The 21,310-nt window shown below is 36.0% G+C and overlaps 1 protein-coding gene across 2 annotated transcripts in view; it reads left to right on the top strand.

The window, feature by feature from the left end:
• The first annotated feature begins 1,101 nt into the window (after positions 1-1,101).
• The window catches only part of Ent2 (Equilibrative nucleoside transporter 2), a 196,829-nt gene continuing 176,620 nt past the window's right edge, over positions 1,102-21,310 (top strand). Inside the window, exon 1 of one of the 2 annotated variants that reach the window (XM_089108471.1) lies at positions 1,102-1,205. The gene's annotated coding sequence lies outside the window, so the exon portion shown is untranslated. Of the gene's footprint in view, positions 1,223-21,310 lie in introns of both variants that reach the window. The other variant, XM_089108470.1, reaches the window with a different exon arrangement.

Raw genomic sequence — 21,310 nt, 5'->3', positions numbered from 1 at the left:
TTTCGCCTGACATAAATTACAACGCCTTTACTTAGGGACTTTAGAACATATTTCTGAGCTGCTCTAAAAGAGCAGCCGTGCCATGGTTCAAATGGTCGGCCACCGATCCTTGACCTTGTCTGTGTACAGCAATAAAATTTGTATAGCCACTACTAGCTACAAAAGAACGTAAGTATTATTAAGGTTCTTACTATGCTCAGTATATATGTTCAAATTGAAGGGAACAAGGTTCAGGCTCAATTATTTTCCAATCATACATGCATAACATACTAAGTGTACTAATATCTGGTATGGTGAGAAGCTCGTTTTGCACAGATAAAACAACTGAAGTAATAAATAACGATATGTATGGATGATTAATCAATAAGAAGAAAGAGAAAAAAAATAGACTGAATATTAGGTACTCACCACGCAAAAAAAAACAAGCAACCTCAGAAAATTGTATCCAAAGAGTTGAAAAATTCCGGACAGACTAAGTAACCTCATATAATTGTTATTTTAAAACTCCTCCATTAGCCTTATGGACTGTACTTTCGTTAATTTAAAAAAAAAAAAATACGATACCAAAACGGGTTTTTCACAATCGGGTTTTTCATCCAAAGACGATACGAGATGCGATGTCAGAGCTGAGTCTTTCTAAGCTGCGAAAGATCAGACTTTTGCACCTTTTCCTGGGTGTTTCGTGCTGCCAACATCTTCACAAGGTTTTGAATATGTATGGACAGCTTTTTCTGGGAGATTTCAGTCTTCAATAGTCCAGATTTAATAATGTTGCAAAAAAAAACTACATCTTCTTAATGTTTTTGCACATCTACAAATAGTACTTTCGCACCTTTTTTCTGAGTTTTTTTGCGCCAACGTTTTCATAAGGTTTTGAATATCTACGGACAGCCTTTTCTGGAAGATTTCTGTATCCATTAATCCAGATTTAGCACCGTTGCAAAAAAACAACATTTTCTTAGCATTTTTGCACATCTACAAATAGCACTTTCTGGAAGGTTTCAGTCTCTATTGACCCAGATTTACCGATGTTACAAAAACCAACGTCATCTATGAAAGTTTTAAAATACCTTGTGTGCATGTGAAGTCCGCGGGATTTTTAAAATATTCCTCAATGCTTGATTCAGAATTTAAAATATTAAGCACTTATATTAATTTGTGAAAGTGGTTCATACTTAAGATTAACTTTCTGCTCTATTGGATAGGTAATTTATTAAACAAGGTTTGTAAATTTGAGTTTTTTCAATTACCTAGCTAGGTGAACAGGTCACTTGACACATCTTCATGCTTTTTCCTAGTAGCCTATTAGGCCTAGCCTAATTAAAAAAAAACATCGCAAAATAATAGTTTTTTGTGATTATCACTAAATAAGATAATTCCCCCCAGAGCCCTCAGGGCAAGAGTTGTAAGTTATGCCCTGGGGGCATACAAGACTTTTATAGTAGGCTATGTGTTGTTGTAGCAAATTCAAAAAGGAATCATTTGTTTGGAAATTGGGTAAATATCTACCAAATTATATTATTGACTTATGCATAAAGTGAATATACCACTTGATGCCTTTTTTTATGCTGATTACAAATATAATAATCATTTCTATCAGAAATGAATTTCAGCCCCCCCCCCCTATAGGCCTATATGCCAATTCAGGGTATATATTTCTACATTAGGGGGGGGGAGGTGGGGGCAAATTCAGGGTAAAGTTCTATGAAATCATATTAGCCTATTGAGGTAGGAATAAAGTGAATACACCATTTGATGCCTTTTTTATGCTGATTATGAATATAATAAGCATTTCTATCGGAAATGAAGGTAAAATTCTACTTTAGCTACTTTTGGCTATCTTGGGAAGGGGTTAGGTTAGGAAAATGAGACTTTCAGGGATGGGTCTACAGGCTAAAGTATGTCCCGGGAAGGTATTTTGAAGTACCTACCTCCACTCCTTCTCCCTCTAGAGGGTCATGAAATTTGACTACATGACAGGTCTATACCCAATGAAATTTTGACAAAAAAACATTTTAACTTAATTTTCAGTTATAAGTTTCTTTTTCTCTGGCTTTAGCTCTGAAAATGCAATTTCAAATATTTGATCAGAATTTTAAGAGATATAAATAGTTTATTTCCAAAATTTAGGAAATTTATTTGCATATCTTTAAAGCCTTATAAATTGGGATTGAGCAAAGTTGTGAAGCTGAAAACAATTTTGTTGTACTTCATTTAAGCAGAAGATCTATTTTGCTAGGTTTCACTTCTATAACTCACATATTTTTAAAGGTCATCAAAGGTCAGGACCGTCTAGAGGGAGAAGGAGTGCAGGTGGGTACTTCAAAATATCTTCCCAGGACATACTTTAGCCTGTAGACCCATCCCTGAAAGTTTCATTTTCTTAACCTAACCCCTTTCCAACATAGTCAAAAGTAGCTAAAGTAGAATTTTACCGAAATGAGTTTCAGCCCCCCCCCTATATATGCCAATTCAGGGTTAGGTTGGGTTAGGTATATATAGGGGGGGGGGGCTGAAAATCATTTCCGAAATAAAAGATTATTATATTTTTAATCAGCAAAAAAAAAGGCATCAAATGGTGTATTCACTTTATTCCTAACTCAATAATATGATTTTGTAGAACTTTACCTAGTTTCTGATGTAAATGGGAGGTAAGTTTAAACTTTACCCCCCCCCCTAATGTATAAATATTTACCCTGAATTGGCATATAGTGGGGGGGGGGGTGAAATTCATTTCCCATAGAAATGATTATTATATTTGTAATCAGCATAAAAAAAGGCATCAAGTGGTATATTCACTTTATGCATAAGTCAATAATATGATTTGGTAGATATTTACCCAATTTCCAAACAAATGATTCCTTTTTGAATTTGCTACAACAACACTTTCTATAAAAAAAAGTCTTATATGCCCCCAGGACATAACTTACAACTCTTGCCCTGAGGGCTCTGGGGGGAATGTCATCCTCAAAAACATAATTTCCAGACTTTTTAGCTATGTTGAACAAAATGGCTAAAATTTTGATTGGATGTGTTTGGGGTAATGGTGGGTGTTAGAGGGGTGTTACTTATCCTCCAATCACTTTCAACTGTTGAAAAGGGCACAAGCCCTTCTAATTTCCAATCAAATGCGCCCTTTTCAAAGTTTCTATAACATCAATATCTATAAAAACCTTATATGCTCCCAGGGCATAACTTACAACCCTTGCCTCGAGGGCTCTGAGGGGGTTATCATCCTCAAAGATCTAATTTCTATAACTTTTAACTACGTTGAACAAAATGGCTACCTAAAAATTTTGATTGGATGTGTTTGGATAAATGATGGGCGTAAGAGGGGGGTTAGTCGCCCTCAAATCACTTTCGACTATTAAAAAGGGCATTAGCCCTTTGAATTTCCAATCAAATGAGCTGTTTTTCAAGTTTTTACAAAACAAAGATTTCAATGAAAGCCTTATATGGCTCTAGGGCATAACTTATAACCCTTGCCCTGAAGACTGTGGGGGGATTGTCCTGCTCAAAGGTATAAATTCCAGAACTTTTAACTATGTTGAACAAAATGCCTATCTCAAAATTTTGATTGGATGTTTCTTGGGAAAGGTTGGGTTTGGAAGTGGTGTTAGTTGCCTTCTAATCACTTTTGACTATTAAAACGACACTAGCCATTTCAATTTCCAATCAAATGAGCCCTTATTGAAGTTTTTATGACAATGCTTTCTATAAAAAACCTTATATGCCTCCAGGACATAACTTACAACCCTTGCCCTGAGGGCTGGGGGGGGGGTTGTCATCCTCAAAGACCTAATTTGCAGAACTTTCAACTACATTGAAACAAATGGCTATCTCAAAATTTTGATTGAATTTGTTTGGGGAAGAGGTGGGCACGAGAGGGTTAGTTGCCCTCCAATCACTTTTGACTATTAAAAAGGGCACTAGCTCTTTGAATTTCCAATCAAATGATTTTTTTTTGAAGTTTCTATGACAACACTTTCTATGAAAACCTTATATGCCCCCAGGGCATAACTTAAAATGCTCGCCCTGAGGGCTGTGGGGGAGTCTCCTCCTCAAATATGAATTTTACAATAATAATACCAAAATAAATAGTTGACGTATTTGAAATAAACACAATTACTATAAAAAATAAATCCTAATCAAACTGCAATGACAGATGATAGAGTGGGTGGTAACTGGTGACAAATTAATCATTGATCCCAAAGTAGAAAAGAGGCAAGGCTTAATTGTAAGTGATACTGATGATTTGTGCAGCAGTAGCTGCAACCTAGTAGTAACTATTATCTTGATTATGATTTGTTACTGATATCATTGATCATATCTGATGGTAGTAGTTAGTAACAGCAATAAATTTGATTTTCTAGTTTAAGAGAGTATAAGAAATAGCTTCAGTTAGAAAATACACTGTTTTTTCCACAACTAGCTGAAAGTTGCACAGTTTAAACATTACAAAAATCAGTAAAATTTACTCTATTTTTGATTCTGATTCCTTAAAAACCTGTAACAGTCTAGATTATGATCCATTATTAGTATCATAATGATTATATATGGTAGTAGTAGTAGTTAATTTGATTGTCCAGTTTCCAGTAGTTCAAGGATTAGCTTCAGTTGGAAAAAGACACAGTTTTTTTTTACAACTAGCCAAAAGTTGCACATTGGTATCATTTCAAGAATCAGGAAAGTTTGATCTATTCCTGATTTGATTCTGATTCATTGAAGACCTCTAACTGTGCACCTTCTGATCTGTTATTACTATTATTATGATTGTCTCATCTGGTAGTAATAGTAGCTAATTTGATTGTCCAGTTTCAGAGAGTGCAAAGATAAGCTTCAGTTGGAAAAAGATACAGTTTTTTTTACAACTAGCTAAAAGTTACATAGTGGTATCATTTCAAGAATCAGGAAAGTTTAATCTATTACTGATTTGATTCTGATTCATTGAAGACCTGTAACTGTGTACCTTCTGATCTGTTATTACTATTATTATGATTATGTCTCATCTGGTAGTAATAGTAGCTAATTTGATTGTCCAGTTTCAGAGAGTGCAAAGATTAGCTTCAGTTGGAAAAAGATACAGTTTATTCATGTCTAGCTGAAAGTCATGCAGTGGTATTGTTTAAAAAATTGGAAAAATTTACTCTATTGAATCAAATCTTGATTTGATTCTGATTCTTTGAAAATCCATAATTGAGTTGTTTCTGATCTGTTATTTCAAAACGTGATTTACAAGCTTTCAGTTACTATGAGCTGTGGTTTACTTTTTATTAGGTTGAGCTACTGTTCCAATAATAGTTACTATTATTATGATGATGTCTGGTAGTTTTTGAAACTAGAAAAGAGCTGAAAATAACTTCAGTTGGAAAAAAATCCTTTGTTACAAGAATCAGGAAAAAATTACTCTGTTCCTGATTCAATTCTGATTCCTTGTAATCCCATATCCATGTTGTTTCTAATGTGTTATGCTGTTCAACCCAAGGGACTGTAATTTTTCTGAATAGGATTTTTGGCCAAGGCAATTCCAATGGTGTACTTTTTGTTTTGATTGACATCATTTTTAGCTGGTGTGTTAGTGTTCAGTTCTACAGAGCAAACCTAATGGTATAACTAACAGAATTATAGCTAACATCATAATATAGATTTTACTTTTTATGGTTATAACCTACAATTATGATATCATTCATTGTCTTATATATGAAAATGGAGTTTTTTTTGTAGAAAAATTGACTTATTTTAAGTATTATCTTTATTATTAACAAGAGGCACTAGCTATAACAATTTCGTTTAAAATGAGCCATGAAACAGCTCTCTATGATGTTCTAATGCCCCACTAGCTGCAGAGTAGGAAAAAACTAAGATACATGATCAATACTGTCATCAATAGCAAAGTTACAAAGGAAAGTCATACTTGTAATTTTTATTTCAGTTGTTAAATTTTCAATAATTATTACAAAGTCTTGCTCTTTTGACCAGTCAACTTCTACATATTTTTCATCCCAATAAAGAATCAGGTATGATTTTAATGCTAAATTTATGGAACTAGCAGCCGGGACTGCATGGGTAATTAAATAAATAAGCATACAACAGGTAGGCTACTAATTCGAATGAATAAATAAATCAGAAAACAAGTAAATCTTAAATTGAATATGCTAATCAAGCTTAAAGCAAACAAAATCCTTTTACTATTAAAGAATAAATGAAACCCACACAAACAAAAATTAAATAAATAATTATAGGAAACAAACAGACAACAGTTAATAATTGAAAAAATAAATCTTAAAACAAGTAAAAATTAACTTGAATGTGCAAATCAAGCTCAAGACAAACAAAAGTCTCTACAAACAAGAGTTTGGCTGCTTTCCTGTTCCCTAACTAAAAGGCTAAAGCCTACTGCATAATTGGTGCTTTATTGAGAAAGAATTTTGTTGCAAATATTTTTTTTTTGCTCTTCTTGACTTGACTTATGTCCCGTCCGTCCTTCAGGGTCGTTTTGGGGCCTTTTCTTTAACCAGTTCATTTATATGCCTCCTATAGGTGCTTCTATTGTCGGCCAGGTTGAGGAGTCGTGGCAGGTTGTAGGATGAGAACTTTTCTTTTCATCTCTTTAGAGGGCGACCTCTGGGGCAAGAACCGTGTACTCGTCCATCAAAGGTTATCTTCGGGAGACAAGTGCTAGCCATGCATTGGGTATGTCCAAGCCATTTGAGTTGTTGTAGTTTTATTTTGTTCAGTATTGTGAATTTGACTTTCAGATTATGGAGAAGCTTGGAGTTGGAGATTCTGTTGTGGCACGTGATACCAGCAATGCGTCATAGGGATTTGGTTTCAAAGTCAGCTAGGTGACATTGATAGTCTGTTTTAAGCGTCCAGGATTCACAGGCATAGACGGCGATCGGAATAATCAGGGAGGAGAAGAGTCTCGTTTTGAGAATTGTTGTTAAGTTCTTATTCCTCCAGATGGGCATCAGAGCCTTAAAATTGGAGTTCGCAAGTATCAGGCGTCTCTTGATGTCTTTGAATTGGTTGTTGTCAGAAATAAGTAAGCTCCCAATGTAGTTGAAGTCTTTGACCCACTCAATGGTATCTCCACCAAGCTGAAGGCTGAAATTTACCTGTGAATCAAGCTTGCGTGAACAGCGCATGGCTTTCGTTTTTGAGGTGTTGATGGCCATTCAAAGAGGTTGGTAGATGAGTGAACGCTGTTAGCTTGGGATTGTGGATCTTGAAGGGACTCAGCTATTAGGTCTATGTCATCAGCATATGCTAGTTTGTCTATCACCACTCCTCTGACATGGGCGCCGGGTGGGTTGTCTGTGAGTGAAAGGGCTGCAGATAGAAAGAGATTAAATAGCTCTGGTGACATTAGGCAACCTTGAAGCACTCCGGTAGAGGTTTTGAAGCTCTTAGTAAGTCCTTCTCCAGTCATGACGTGGCTTCTGAAGTTCTTATACATGTCTTTGATCAGCAAGATCAGGTTGGATGGGATGCCAAAGTGAAGAAGGATGTGCCATAGACCTTCTCTCCATATCAGATCAAAAGCTTGTTTAAAGTCTATGAAAAGGTGGTAGATGCTGTGGCCAAGTTTGCTATACTTTTCCATGATCTGCTGAATAGTGAATATCTGATCAATTGTTGATCTATTAGGTCGGAAGCCGGCTTGGTATTCCGGAATGACTAGTAAGGAAATGGCTCGTATACACCTGAGCACGACTCTTGTGAGGATTTTTCCTGCGTGGCTGGTAAGACTTATTGGGCGGTAGTTGTTGCAGACAGCTTTAGAGCCTTTCTTATGCAGGGGAATTATTGTGGCTTCGCACCAGGGTGAGGGGAAGTGACATTTTCCCCAAGCAGCTGTGGCAATTTTGTGGTAAAGGTCAAGGAATGGTCTGCAGTTTACTTTCAGTAGTTTGGGCTGGATTTCATTGGGGCCAGCAGCTTTGTTTGTTCCCAAGTCTCTGATAGCTGCTTCTATTTCAGAGTGAAGAGGGGGAGGTCTTGGGTCTGCAGAGGTTATGGGGAAAGTGTCGAGAATTGTTGGGTCTGGGTGGATGGCCAAATTCAGTTTATTTTTAAAATGGTTTTTCCATCGAGAGCGGTTTCCGTCTTTGGATTGTATTTGTTTTCCATGTTTATTGAGAAGGGAACACGCTTTGATGTCCTTCTTATTGGCCAATTCCTGCACTCTTCTATACATGTAGTGGGGGTCTCCTTTCTTGAAGGCCGATTCACATTGATCACACGTTTCTTTAATAAAAGCATGATAAGCATGTCTGATGGTTTTCTCTACAGCTCATTTGAGTTGCTTGTATTGGTTCCTAATTTCTTTATCTTGCTTGTTCATGAGTTGGCGCTTTTCGTCGCAGAGGGAAATGATCTCGTCTGTTATCCAAGGTTTCTGATTGTTTTTTTGGGTACCCAGTGTGGAATGAGCAACATCTCATATGATATTTGTGCTGCTAGTCACCAGGTTGTCTGTTTCCCATCATTACGTCTCGAAAGTAGAAGGGTGACATCTCCATGTTTCTCTTCACCAGTGACTGGAAGATGGATTTCGGCGAGACCAATAACATCCCAGCTGTACCGTTTTATCTCTCTTAGGAGTAGGTCTATTTTTCCTTGTTTTGCAAGGGTTCTAGTGTTGAGGGTACCTATTGACGTAGTTATTTTTGGAGAAACAATAGCCTCCAGGGTTGGAGTTGTCAATGTAGATATATTTGCGCGATTTGCACTTATTACAACATTGAAAATAAAAAAAAATACAGAGAAACAAAATTTAGAACCTTATGAGCTTTCAACAATTAATGCTATTATACATTAAATGCTCAAATTGATTTTATTAGTTCTTTTGAAGACTGTTCAAGATACATCCTTCTAAAAATACTCACATTATTTTTTAGAATAGCCCAACTTTAGCACTAGCACAACTTAGTGCCAAGTTTTGCCAATTGCTTAGAATAGTGCAACTTTTTTCTGGATACTAATTATTTTAAAATACAAAGAAGAAAATAGTTGTGCTATTGAAAAATAAAGTTTGAATACAATATACTATACCTTTATCCATCACGGGGGGGGGGGAGGGTGTTGAATTGAATTAAATCATGTATTAGTGCTATATTCCCAGTCTCCTGAAGGAAACACTAGCCTATAAACTCTAAAAGTACTTTAAAAGATTCTAAAATAGTAGGTCATATCATTTGTTAAGGCAAACCAATGAACTTTACCCTCCACCCCCTGCCTAATTTTAAATTTTGCCTAATTAAAATTTTACCCCAAATTTTATATACACAGTGAAATTTCTGTACACTAAATTTGCTGTTGCATTGCTTGTTTGTCATTAAATCAATTTGAAGAAAAGTAGAAAATTTGTTGCTTATATACAATTTGGGGTAAATATTTGATCATTGGAATGGGAATAAAGTTTATTGGTTTGCCAATGATATTAGTAAGTATTGTAGAATGTTAAAAGTGGTTTTCGGAATTTTTTATTGTTTTCTTCTGCAGAGGGGGAATCTAGCACTAATACCATGTAGAGTATTTATGATATTATAAGGATGACTTAAGTTACCCTTTCATTAAGGATTGTTAGGCTAAGAAACATAGTGTCAATTTAAGGGCTCAGAGTAAAATTTGCAAAGGTAGCAAGTAGTATATTGGGAAAGAGCATAAAAAAACATGTATATTCAGTAGTGTGTTCACCCTCTACCTAGCTAAGCAATGGAAAAATTCCAAATTTACACAAACCAGTTGCCTAATTGTTATGATCTGGTGATGTTTTGAGAGAAACCTTATAAAACTTCAAAAAAACTGCTGTAAAATAATCATTGACCAAACTTTACTTAACCCTCCCCCCTACACCCCCTTTCAGGCGGGGGTAAACAATAGGTGCTTGAACAGTATTCACCATTGTAAAATGATACCATTTGCTGTTCACTATTATTAAATATAATGGGAATACATAAATTAGGTTGTATCTTTATTCATTGGGGTGGGGGAAGTTAGGGGTAAAGTGGACCAATGTAGCTTTAGGAATGATGCAAGTAAGTATTTGTAATTGTTTTACAGCAGTTGTCAGTTTTTTATGGAATTGTAAAAAGCTTAAAAGCATGTAGGCTATACACATAGACAGAACTTTGTTTGCAATAATTTTTGAAAAAATATTTTTCACGTTTCAAAGTCTCAGTTGCTCATTTGCCTGGCAAAAAAAAAAAATACAAAATTCCATATTTTGTGATGACAACACATTTTTTTTTGTGAAGACATTCCTTTCTTTTTTTCTATTTTGTCTTAGCATTTAACTTTGTTTCGTCATAGGCCCAAAGAACATCTTAGGTCTTATCTTTTTAGGGTGGATAGAAGGTCAGGCAGAGTTATAAAAATTGGTTATAGACTATCCTCAAATAAATAGTTTTAATTAAAGTTATTAAACCTATCATTTGAATAAAAGGTTTTCTGAAATTCTAAATAAAATGGGTGTATTTTCTTTAAATGTTCTTTCTAAAGTTACTATTTTACTAGCAATTATGTTGTGTTGATGTTTTTCCAGAAGTACCTAGATTAGCAAGGGTAGTAGTTAATTTTAAAAGTGATTCAAGAAGCAATCCTTCAAATTACAGACCAGTATCTATAGGGGAGCTTGGGAAGCCCCAGGCCATCCCCAGGGTTTCTGGCATCCTCACTCCGTTTTTTATGTTTGTTTGTTATTTTTTTTAAATAAACTTGTCAATTTGGTAAATTATTTGCGCCCTTGTCACATTGCCCTTCCCATGGTTTTGATCTTGATCCAGCCTTGAGTCTCTCTCATGTGGGTATTCAGCTCCATTTTTGAAAAGACCATGCTGTCAAGACCCACAAATTTTATCAATACAGAAATACCTGGGAATTTCAGTTTTGGTTTTGTGTTGGTCATTTAGCTTAACATGCATGTTATCTGCCTCTTTCTGGGTAAAGAGGCAGGAAAGGTACCTATTTCTGGTGCCTCTTTCTGCCTCTTCTGCCTTGTATTCTGGATAAATCCCATATACTTTGTTTCTGGATGCAAGGAAACTTTACAGAAACTATCTGTTTTGTTTGGGCCATGGAACCACACGGGGGGGGGGGGGTATACATTTTTTGTTTTTGTAGGTATGTTGTAAATGAATTAGCTTGGATTTGATTATTGCAGGAGATATCCTGGGTTTTGACAGTTGTTGTATAACTGTTTATTTGGTACTTCATGTATTTTTATTTTTTGCTTATCTATACATTTATTTTGTTTTTATCTACTATCAATTTTACTGCTTAATTTTAATTCTCTTGTTTCAAAAAAAAATTTCTTTAAATTCCTTGTCAAGTTCAACTCCTTTTCAATTTGTTTCAAGTATCATAGGCACCGCAATAGCGCTGCCTAAGTAAAGAACGATGTTGCCATAATGTATTATTATATTTTTTTTGTCCTCCATGCCTAGGCACTTCGTATCGAAGGAGTTGTCGTAGAAACTTCAGAGGGCATTCGATTGGAAATTGGAGAGGCTAGTGCCCTTTTTAATAGTCGAAAATGATTGGAGGGCAACTATCCCCCTCCCCCTCACGCCCATCATTCCCCCAAACACATCCAATCAAAATTTTGAGATAACCATTTTGTTCAGCATAGTTGATTTCTAGATAGGAAATATGCTTTTGAGGAGGACACTCCCCCACAACCCTTGGGACAAGGGTTTTAAGTTATGCCCTGGGGGCATATAATGTTTTTATAGAAGGTGTTGTCGTAGAAACATCAAAAAAGGCTCATTCGATTGGAAATTCAAAGGGCTAATGCCCTTTTTAATAGTTGAAAGTGATTGGAGGTCTACTAGTCCCCCCAAGCACATCATTCCCCAAACACATCCAATCAAAATTTTGAGATAGCCATTTTGTTCAGCGTAGTTGCTTTCCTGATAGAAAATATGTTTTTGAGGAGGACACTCCCCCACAACCCTTGGGGCAAGGGTTTTAAGTTTTGCACTGGGGGTATTAAAGTTTTTATAGAAGGCGTTGTAGTGGAAACTTCAAAAAAGACTTATTCGATTGGAAATTCAAAGGGCTAGTGCCCTTTTTAATAGTCGAAAGTTATTGGAGGGCAACTAGTCCCCCCCCCCACGCCCATCCTTCCCCCAAAAACATCCGATCAAAATTTTGAAATAGCCATTTTGCTCAGCATAGTTGATTTCCAGATAGGAAACATGTTTTTGAGGAGGACACTCCCCCACAACCCTCGGGGCAAGGGTTTTAAGTTATGCCCTGAGGGTATATAAGAACGATGTTGGCACAATGTATAATTTATTATTTTTTCCCTTTAGAGCAGGGCACTTCGTATCGAAGAAGTTGTCGTAGAAACTTTGAAAAGTGCTCATTCAGTTGGATATTGGAGTGGCTTGTGCCCTTTTTAATAGTCGAAAGTGATAGGAAGGAAACTAACACCCCTTCCACGCCCACCATTTCCCGAAACACATCCAATCAAAATTTTGGGATAGCCATTTTGTTCAGCGTTGTTGATTTCCAGACAGAAATTATGTTTTTGAGGAGGACACTCTCCCACAGCCCTCAAGGCAAGGGTTGTAAGTTATGCCCTGGGGGCATATAAGGTTTTTATAGAACGCGTCGTCGTAGAAACTTCAAAAAGGGCTCATTCTATTGAAAATTGAAATGGCTAGTGCCCTTTTTAATAGTCGAAAGTGATTGGAGGGCAACTAGCCCCCCCACACCCATCATTCCCCCAAACACATCCAATCAAAATTTTGAGATAGCCATTTTGTTCCACGCAGTTTAAAGTTCCGGACATTATACTTTTGAGCAGGACACTCCCCCACAATCCTCATGGCAAGGGTTATAAAGTTATGCCGTGGGGGCATACAAGGTTTTTATTGAAATATTTGTCGTAGAAACTTTAAAAAGGGCTCATTCGATTGGAAATTCTAAGAGCTAGTGCCCTTTTAATAGTCAAAAGTGATTTGAAGGCAATTAACCCCCCTCTCACGCCCATCTTTTCCCGAAACACATCCAGTCAAAACCTTTAGATAGCCATTTTTTGAACGTAGTTGAAAGTTTTGAAAATTAGGTCTTTAAGGATGACAAACTATCCCCCCCCCCACAACCCTCAGGGCAAGGGTTGTAAGTTGTGCCCGGGGAGCATGTCAAGTTTTTATAGAAAGCAATGTTGTAAAAACATCAAAAAGGGCTCATTCAATTGAAAATTGAAAGGGCTAGTGCCCTTTTAGTATTTGAAAGGGATTAAAGGGCTATTAACCCCCCTCTCATGCCCACCATGTCCCCGAAAACAATTTGTCAAGGTTTAGAGGTGTCCATTTTATTCAACATGGTTTAAGGTTTTGGAAATCAGATCTTTTTGGGTAATAACCCCATCAGAGCCCTCAGTGCAAGGGTTGTAAGTTATGCCCTGGGGGCATATAAGGTTTTTAATGATAGAGTTGTCGTAAAAACTTCAAAAGGGACTCATTCAATTGGAAATTGAAAGGGCTAGTCCCCTTTTTAATAGTTGAAAGTGATTGGAGGGTAATTAACCCACCTCTCATGCCCACCATTCTCCCAAACACATCCAATCAAAATTTTCAGATAAACATTTTGGTCAACGTAGTAGAAAGTTCTGGAAATTAAGCCTTAGAGGATGACCCCCCCCAGCCCTCAGGATGAGGGTTGCAAGTTATCCCCTGGGGGTATATAAGGTTTTTATTGAAAGTGTTGTCATAGAAACTTCAAAAGGGCTCATTTGATTGGAAATTGAAAGGGCTGGTGCCTTTTTTAATATTTGAAAGAGATCGGAGAAAGAATAACGCCCCTCTCACGCGCACTGTTTTCCCAGACACATCCAATCAAAATTTTGAGATAGCCATTTTGTTTAACGTAGTTGAAAGTTCTGGAAATTAGGTCTTAGAGGATGACAACCACCCTCACAGACCTTAGGGTAAGGGTTGTAATGTATGCCCTGGGGGCATATAAGGTGTTTATAGGAAGTGTTGTCGTAGAAACTCAAAAAGGGCTCATTTGATTGGAAATCGAAAGACCTAGTGCCCTTTTTAATAGTCGAAAGTGAATGGAAGGCTTGACATTTTATAGTAAAGATCGAAGTGGGTATAATGTATTATTTTTTGTTGTTGTTTAGACCAGGGCACTTTGTATCGAAGGAGTTGTCGCAGGAACTTCGAAAAGGGCTCATTCGATTGAAAATAGAAAGGGCTGATGCCCTTTTTAATAGTCGAAAGTGATTAGAGGGAAACTAAACCCCCTCCCACGCCCACACTCCCATTTGACTTTATGTTTAAAAGCTAAATGTTGCCATAATATGAAATAAAATGCACTGTGTTAATTCTAATTCCCAATAAGGCATCTCAGCAGTATCCCAAGAACGACTAAGGGTATTATGTTCAAACTTTCGGGGCTGCTTCTGCTCTTAAAATTTAACCAAATCCAAATAGCGTAAGTGTATCGAAGCTATCAAAGAAAGTAAACAGATTTTTTTGCGAATGGTATCGTTTTCCATTTCAGGTCAACTAGAGAAGGTATGAAACTAAATTAAACACTACTATTTGTGTCCGGATTTTTAAAAGGGTGTATGTTGTTAAAAATTGCTGAAAATTTTTCTCCGGCATACAAATAGCAGGCCAAACTATAAATTCTTAAAAAAAACGAAAAGATTTAAAGTATTATTTTCTTTTTCTCTGAAAAGACTATGTCAATATAAAACGAACAGAAATTAATTAAAAAACTTTTTCCACAAAATAAGTTTTTCAAAGAGAATTAAAGAACTTCATTAAACAAAAAATGAGCAATAATAAAATCAAATAATCTACCAATCCTGAAACTACCACAAATCAGCATCGATAAATAAATGAAACCCAAAACGAACAGAAATTACAGTAAACAACCGATTCAAACTCAAAACGAGCAGAAATTAACATAAGTTGGGCGCAAAACCCCTATGCCTTCCCAAGGTCAGAACGAAATTTGCACTTTACTGAAAAAAATATAAATGTTTTTACTTTTATAACTTTAATAAATCAAATAATATTAAAATTTTGATCACTAAATATCAGTATAAGTATATTAAACTGACAATGCACATTCATTTGTGCATTGAATGAGAAGTGGCCTTCTCAGAAATACAAAAAATTTGGGTTTTCTGGGGGAATGCTTCCAGCCCCCCCCCGCCTCTTCGATATGTACGTACAGGTCAGACATAGTAACCCCTATCTAGGGGATAACTTAAAACAATCAAAAATTAATAAAGGGAAAGATGCACGACCTTTCAAAGAATAAGTGTTAAGAATACTTATTCTTTTACTTACTCTTAAGAATACCTTTCAAAGAATACGGTATAAAATGCTGTTTTTTATTCTAAAATGTTACACTGTTTTTATTCTAATATGTTTTTTATTCTAATACGTTTTTTATTCTAAAATGTAAAAGGTTTTTCATTCTAATATGTTTTTTATTCTAAAATGTAAAAGGTTTTTTATTCTAAAATGTAAAATGTTTTTTATTCTAGTTTGTTACTTATTCTAAAATACTTTTTTTTGTCTTAAATCAGACAAAACTGAGGAAACTCAAAAACAGGGAAATTAAGAATTTATTTGTCAGTTTCCATTTATTCAACATTGGTTTTCTATATAACAAATCTGAAGGGTTATTGCTAAGAGCAATAACCTGTATTTTAGATTTCTAAGAAAAACAGGTGTTAGTGCCAATTTTAGAAACAGTTGACTCGTTCCCACCAAAGATAATTCAAAAACATACTAAAAACCAGCATTGTAAATGTTTTGAAATAAACTGTACAAATTCTCCAACCAAAGTTGTACCACAAATAATCAATTTAATCAAATAGCTAAAAATTTGCCATAAAAAGAAGAACATTTTCGATAAACTAAAGCGTGAAGAGAAATTCGAGTTAGAAATGAGCAAATAAAACCAAAATTACTAAAAAATTTGTATCGTACTAAAAAATTTACAAATTTCTACAGTTGTAAAGTGTTGGTATAGACAACGCTGCTGAAAACCTTTAGGAGATTAAGCACAAATCTGAAGGTCATGCCTTATCTCTTGAATCAGTTTGTTATAATCTTGTCTTCATTGTACTAATTTCCTCTGATTGCCTAATTCTGGTTTTAATTCTTTATTAGTTTGATTTGCTATTTTGATAAAAGTGGTTGTTTTCGAGCGATTGTATGTGCAATGATAAAACAGATAATTATGGCAATTAAAGACTCTTTAAGAAAATTCAAATTAAAACTAAAAGCCGTAATTATTAGAGCCTTGATTTTGGTTTATTTCTGATAAACAGACACGTGAATATATCTCCAGTATCACGTAAGTCGTCTTCAGCAGAGATGAGAAGCAAAAAGAATGGAATCACAAAACAACAAGACACCAAAAAATAGAGTAAAAAATGAAATAAAAATAAGAAGAGGGGGTAAAACTGTATACTAATTACCGAATACTATGTTGCCACAGTATCTGTTGAACTCCAATCTACTGTTAGAATCCGAGTATTTTACCCGAGACGGTTTTAGAGTTGGGGAGACAGAGGGAGTACTTGCCCCTGGCGCAGATATTTTAGGGCCGCAACGTTTCAAATAAATTATCGAACGGTTATAATCATTTTTTAATTTTATTTTTATTACAATAAAGTAGAGGGTGCAGTTAATGAATGAAAACAATTAATAAATGTTAAATTAAACAATGAAGTAAAAATAGGTTAAAAATAAAAATAAATAGATTAAAATAATTCAATTATAATACCTTATGATTAAAAATTTGGCCTGAAAATTTTGTGAGAGATAGGGAGGGGGGCTAACCAAGATTTTGCTCCGGGTGCAAGAGAGGCGAGAACCGCCAATGATCTTAATCATAGTACTTTGACAACTATTATCATTTATCACAGAAGAAACATACAATCTATTATCATAGAGGAAAATCAGGGGCGTCGTTTGGGAGGGGCATGGGGGGGTTGCCCCTCCAAGCAATGTGGAGAAAAATTTATTATATAACCCATGCTCCACGAATATCCGAAAGTAGACCCCTCTTGCCCCCCTCCCAATAAAAATGTTGTAGATTCGCTCCTGAAGAAAATGAAAAGGTTTGTGACACCTTGGATGTGGAGGAAGATTTATTTTGTGAGCAAGAATTAGTTACAGTACTAAAAGGATTAAAAATAACTAGGCCCCAGGTAATGATAATGTGGTAAATGAGTTTCTTAATTATGGTGGTTATGAAATTGGAAATAATTTACTGAAGCTTAAGAATGTGATTTTTGAAAAGGGGGAAGTTCCTAGCCATTTTAGGAGAACCCTAATCATACCCATGTCCAATAAAGGTGATAAAAGTGAGTGCGCCAATTATAGAGGCATTAGCCTCTATAATTTTATAATACTATAGTTTTTACTCCTAGATTAATTAAATAAAAACAAGTTTTTCAACTGAATGTAAGGAGCAGCACTAATACTTAAAACGAAGAGAAATTACTATGTATATGAGGGGGAAGGTTGCCCCCTCCTTAATATCTCGCTCTTCATGCCGTTTTTTTTCGTACTTTTGAAAAAGCTTTTTATTGTTTTGATTCAACGACCCTTGTGTTTCAGGAGTCGTTCTTAAAAAATTGGAACACCAATTCAAACTTTAGCGTAAAGAGGGGCGCATTAAAAAGGGGGTAGTAGGGAGGCCCTAATGACTCCTGTACGAACACATGTGCTGCCATCTATAATTGAGTCTAACGCTGACAGGATATAATTTATTCAAGGATTATTGATCCACAAACGGGTCAATAACACCTTTTTCAAGGTTGATTTATTTGTTGTTTCTAGGTGTAATGACTCCTGGACGAAGTTTGCACAGTCGCATTGAATTCTAACGGGGCAATGTATTGACCCAATAGAGGGGACAAGATCACGTGTCTCTTTCTAAGCCAATCAGGGAGACGGAAATATTAGCGGGACAGGATTGCAGTGAATATAAGGAAAGAATTTTCGCTATAGTTTTGATTAGTGTGTGAATAGAATTCAAGGAGTGAGAACAGTTTGACTTTAATCATTAGCATATATTTGTAATAATGATGAGTGGAATGTTTACACTATTAGAAGTTCATAGTTGAATAGGAAGCAATGACACAAGAGCCCCAAACATTGTACTGGAAAACAAGAGAGGATCACGGCTTTGTCTGGAATGGGATGAAGTATATATAAGATATGTGATATCTTTGAGCAAATTTAAAATGGAGGATCAATTATGCTTCGCTGCAAAAGTTGATAGATAGATAGATAGATAGATATTTATTGCAACAAAAGCCTTTTCGGGCCATGGAAAAAAAAAAAAAAAAAAAAAAAAAAAAAATTACTCATAATTCATCAAAAAAGTTTCTCTATGTGCCATACCCACTCTTACAAATTTACCCAACCTTCTAAAATCATCAAAATTTCTACTTTTTAAAATTTTTCAAGCCAATCCACCCCTCCAAAATCTGTTGAAAACACTTCCCTACTCAAATTTCTTAACTCCTGGCATGTACCCATAAAATGGATAAGATCTTCCTCCTCTCCACACATAGGACACTGTTAAGGACCATTTTTAATCCTATAATTCCCAATATATTTCCTCCTTTCTCCAATACCCAAAAAATTACCACGAACCGAAATTACCCATCTTAAATCCTCACTACTCATCCCCGCTTTAAAGTAAACTTCCTCCCCCCATACCTCCTTCACCAGCCCATACAGCCCCAGGGACGCCGAGGATGATTTCTGATTCTGCCACCTTTGAATTTCCTGCTCTATTAGTCTATCCTTTACTTTTTTTGCAACTAGCCCCACTTCCACACCTAGCCCCTTCCCCTCATTCCAATACTCACTAAAACCACATCTATCAATATTCTCTTTAACCCGGTTTGGCCAAGAACTTTTCCTGCCATCTACTAGCATCTCCTCATATGCATTCTTTACTTGCCTCCTACTAGGCAGATTTATAATCCTTTCCCAATAATTTACTATCCTCACTAACCATCCCACCCTTCATGATAACAAACCTAAATCACCTTTTAATACTACATGATTAAACTTATCACTAACCCCCATTAACCGCTTAAAATACATCAACTGTAACCGGTCTACCTTATCAGCCTTCTCCATACCCCACACCTCTGCTGCAAAAGACATTACGGAAGCTAGCTTAGTCTGGAATATCCTTTTCTGAAGCCTAAGGTCTGTCAGGCCTACTTTCAAAACACTACTCTTTAAAACTAGCCATATAGCCCTAAGACCTTTACTAGCTACATAATCAATTTGCCCTTTCCACCTACCATTTGAAGTAAACTTGCATCCTAAATAAACAAAATCTTCAACTACTTTAAGCACTTCTTCTCCTACACTAAACCTTTCCTCTATATTTCCATGTTGTCGAAATACCATAACTACTGACTTTGTGACATTTAGGACCAAACAATTCTCATCTAGGTATGAGGATACCATTCCTAGCAGTTTTTGAAGGTCAGGCCCATCTTTAGCCACCAATACTATATCATCCGCAAATAACAGAGCGAACACCTGCATTGCAGACAGATTTAGAGTTGGGGCTCCCTGCCCTACCATATATTCTTCTATAGCATTAAGATACAAGGAAAACAACCTAGGTGAAATTGTACAACCTTGTTTAACCCCTAACCTACTGACAATTGCCCAAGAGTTAAGACTTTCCTACCTTAAATACCATTCTAACAACCAAATACATTTTAACAACCAATCCTACAAAACGTCTCGACAGCCCTAACTTTATAAGTCCTTCTACTAACAAATCTCGTGAAACTTCATCGAACGCACCTCGCAGGTCCAAAAAGCTGCGTATAGCCTAACATCCCATTTCCTCATATACTTCCTAATAAGCCCATACAAAATAAATATCTGATCTACCCCACTATAATCCTCTCGAAACCCTGCCTGAATTTCTATTAACTTATTTGATTCTTTAAGCCAACTATCTAATCTAGCCACTTACACTTTACAAAATAATTTACTAAGGCTATTTTCTAAATGAATCCCTCTATAATTCTTATGCAATGCTCGGTCTCCCTTTTTAAAAAGTGGTAAAACTATTGAAATATTCCACTGTTGAGGCCAAACCCACCTCCTAAGGACACTTGAAAATAACGTTGATAGCAAAGGCAACAAACATACACTAGACCACTTCCAGAGCCTTGTTGGGATGCCATCAACTCCTGGTGCTGTGGCCCGTCTCATCTTCTTTAGCGAATTCCATATTTCCTCACCTGTGAAAGGCTGCAGTAGTTTGTAATCTTCTTCCTTTAGAGGGAATTCCGCAAGGTTTTCGCCGACCACCCACCGACTCAGGCTATCCGTTTCCTCTCTTTCTGTCATCTTGCTTTCGATGAATTGTTGTAATTATACAATAAAATTGTTTCGAAATCCAAAATGTTCCCTTTCTTTTTGTTAGAATGTTAGGCTAACGAATCATGGTTAGTCTAGAGTCAGCAGTGAGAGTGATGGGATTGAAAATGAATAAATTTGAGAAAGAGAGAATTAGGTCGAATCTTGTGATTATGGAAAAACATTTGATTTTGGATGACGATTTTCTCGAATTATCCCTTCAACGGAAGATATTCTCACAGGGAGCACTTGACAATATAATGAAAACTGATTCTCCCCCATTGGACTATTGTATGAAGCTTTTACGATGTAACTCAAATGCTTGTACTCAATTTATTGATATATTAATTGGAACAAAGCAGAATAATATCGTGGATATACTTTTGAAAACATTGCCATAGATTAATTGTAGATGGCTCCCCCTTCGAAAGAGGTAGCGTCACAGAGTTACTCCTCTCACCATTCCTCCCTCTGAATTTATCGAACGAGGATCAGTTTTGTTTTAGCTATGAGAGAGTTGACATCGGAAACCAAAAATGTTCTGTACAATTATTTATAACTATAATGAAAACTACAAATTATGCAATCCTTGTAAATTACCTAGAGGATGAGCAATACAAATTAAAGAATGTAACTCATGTCTTGAAGAGTTTTGTGAATCTCACCTTAGTGGATATATGCGCTCCAATTACCACTATGAAAAATGGGATCAGTGGGAGAATACTTACCCCGGTATGATTGGAAAGAACCCCAAACGTGATTTTAGTTTATTTCTACGAGATTGGTATCGTCGTGGATTTAAATTATTTTGGGAGGAAGAATCAGGTCTACGTTTCAACTTTTGGGGTAACAAGACAATTTGGTTTCTACGTCATCGATGTGACGACACTGCATATTATGACTATAAA

The sequence above is a fragment of the Artemia sp. Qi Xiang Cuo genome, chromosome 3, assembly GCF_049724085.1.
Source record: "Artemia sp. Qi Xiang Cuo chromosome 3, ASM4972408v1, whole genome shotgun sequence".
In the NCBI taxonomy this organism is placed as follows: Eukaryota; Metazoa; Arthropoda; class Branchiopoda; order Anostraca; family Artemiidae; genus Artemia; species Artemia sp. Qi Xiang Cuo.
Note: the sequence above shows the minus strand (reverse complement) of the source record. Positions and strands in the feature narration are given on the sequence as shown.